The 2,837-nt window shown below is 37.2% G+C and overlaps 1 non-coding gene across 1 annotated transcript; it reads right to left on the bottom strand.

Moving 5' to 3' along the window:
* Nucleotides 1-1,187: 1,187 nt before the first annotated feature.
* On the bottom strand, nucleotides 1,188-1,290 carry LOC128197628 (small nucleolar RNA R71). Its single transcript, XR_008250256.1, has one exon. It is a non-coding gene; the product is annotated as a small nucleolar RNA R71 (small nucleolar RNA).
* Nucleotides 1,291-2,837: the final 1,547 nt, after the last annotated feature.

The raw sequence follows: 2,837 nt of genomic DNA on the forward strand, positions 1-2,837 counted from the left end.
AAGTCCTAGACATAGGATGGAATTTTTAGTCATCTGTGACATCGTGTTTAAGGCAAATCTGATAACTGCATTAGCTAAGGGATTAGTAATTTAGTTTGAGTGATTATGAATTGTCATCTGAGGGATCAGAGGCTGCATGCGCCTAGGATGTCGATGCCTAATTTTGAGGAATTGTGTTAGTAGAAAATTATCGGAGTGATGAACTTGAATTTCAACCCCAGTGAACTTTAATTCATCTGTTTTTACCACTTTAATTTCATCTGTATATGAATCTTAATTGTGTTATAAAAATACTTTTATTAATCGCTAAATTAGTAAACTTTAATCAATATGTGAATCAAAACAAATCTCTTGGGAAAACGATTTCCGGACTTACCGGTTTATTACTTTAACGATCCGGTACACTTGCCGAGGTCTCAACAAGTTTTTGGCGCCGCTGCCGGGGATTTGTTTTTGTTTTCCTTGATTGTTTGTTGTTTATCTGGTTTAGTTGATTTTAGCTATCTTTTTTTTTAAGTGTTTATTGTGATCTTATTTGAACTTTTGTGCATATTTGTTATTATCTGTAGAAATTGTGTCTTTTTGGATTGTTTCTTTTTAGTTTGTGTTTTGTATGAGAAGCAGAGAACAGGTTGAAAATCTACTTTTTGATCCGGAAATTGAAAGAACTGCTCGAAGGAACAACAATAGAAGGAGGAGACAAAGTAGTGAATCCAGAGAATCCTCTGTTATCTCTGAAGAAATTTTGGACTTTTCATCTGGTCAAGAAAAAGAAGAAATGGAAGACAATCGTACTAGAGAAGGTTCTGGGCAAGGAAGACGTACTCTTGCAGATTATAATACTTTCTCAGGACCTCTACACTTCAATAGTATTGCAAGACCAGTGGTGAATGCTGCTAACATGGAGATGAAGCCAGCTCTTATTCATTTGGTGCAAAACAATCAGTTTCATGGATTATCTCACGAGAATCCATACACTCACTTGGCTACTTTCATGGAGATTTGTAATACAGTGAGGATTCACCAGGTTCTAGATGAAGCAATCCGACTCAGCTTATTTCCATTCTCATTGGCTGGTAATGCAAAAATGTGGTTTAATTCCTTTCTAGAGAATAGTCTGACAGTCTGGGATGATGTGGTTGCTAAATTTCTGAATAAGTTCTTCCCTCAGTCCAAAGTCAATAAGGGAAAGCAGGAGATCTCTTCTTTCCAACAAGATGCTGATGAAACTCTAGGTCAAGCATGGGATAGATTCAAGGGCCTACTGAGAAAAACCCCTACTCATGGATTTGATGAGCCTACAATACTAAATATGTTTCTTGGAGGGCTGAAATCTCAAACAAAGTTAATGTTAGATGCATCAGCTGGAGGTAGTATCAGATGGAAGACGCCTGAAGAAGCACATGATCTGATTGAAAATATGGCTGCAAATGATAATGAAGTTCAGAGTGAAAGAGCCCAATTTCAACAAAAAGGTGTTCTTCAACTTCAATCTCAAGATGCTTTACTAGCTCAGAACAAGATTATGACTCAGCAACTTGAGACATTAATGAAGAAGTTATCTCAGCTACCTAAAGAACTGCAAAATGTTTCTCAAGCTCAACATCAGATGGTTCAGAGTTGTCAATTGTGCGGAGGAGATCATAATAATGGTCAATGTGTAGTGCAAAGCATATCTCATGAAGAAGTACATTATATGGAAAATCAAGGTCTTGACAAATTATGATCAACGTCAAAGTTTTAATCAAGGATGGAGACCTCATCCGAGTATGGGACAAGCCGTTCCGTTCAACAGACCACCTCCACAAAACTTTCAGCAACAACCTTCTTTGACAGAAAGAACTTCAAAACTGGAAGAAACTCTTCAGCAGTTTATGCAGGTATCAATTTCCAACCATAAGAGTACAGAAGCCTCACTTCGGAATTTGGAGATGCAGGTGGGTCAATTAGCTAAAAAGTTGGAAGAAAAACCAGAGAAGGACTTTGGGGCAAACACTGAAGTAAATCCAAAGGAAGACTGCAATGTTATTACTACAAGGTCAGGAAGAATTCTGAAAGAAAGAAATATTGAGAAAAAAGTGAGTGAAGAAAAAAGTGAGATAAGTAAACAGGGAGATGAAGAAGAAGAGAAAGAGGATAGAGAAAGTGAAAAAGTGAGAGAGGGAGAGAAAAAGAAAGAACAGATGTATGAGAAACCTCTTCCATTTCCAAAGGTTTTCTCTAGAAAGGAGAAGGAAAAACAGTTCAGGAGTTTCATTGATATTTTCAAGAAGCTGGAAATCAAGATGCCCTTCTAAGAAGCACTGAAACAAATACCTGCTTACTCGAAATTCATGAAAGATTTGCTCACAAAGAAGAGAAAGTATATTGAGGAAGAAACTATAGAAGTACAGGGCCAGTGCAGTGCTATCATTCAGAAGTTGCTTCCACCAAAGTTTAAAGATCCAGGCAGTTTTACAATTCCATGCACCATTGGTAAACTGGCTATTGGGAAGGCGTTAATTGATCTTGGAGCCAGCATCAATCTTATGCCTCTGTCAATGTTTAAGAAGATTGGAGAATTAGAGTTGAAGCCCACACGCATGACTCTACAATTGGCAGACAGATCAATCAAATATCCACATGGAGTAGTAGAAGATGTTCTGGTAAAGGTAGACAAATTCTTATTTCCAGTGGATTTTGTTGTCATGGAAATGGAAGAGGATAAAGAAATTCCTTTGATTTTGGGAAGGCCATTCATGAAGACTGCTCCAGTATTGATTGATGTTGATGATGGAAAGCTTAAATTGAGAGTTGAGAATGAAGAAGTAAATTTCAATGTTTTTGAAGCAATGTCT

This window comes from Vigna angularis, chromosome 6 (genome assembly GCF_016808095.1).
Source record: "Vigna angularis cultivar LongXiaoDou No.4 chromosome 6, ASM1680809v1, whole genome shotgun sequence".
Classification (NCBI taxonomy): domain Eukaryota; kingdom Viridiplantae; phylum Streptophyta; class Magnoliopsida; order Fabales; family Fabaceae; genus Vigna; species Vigna angularis.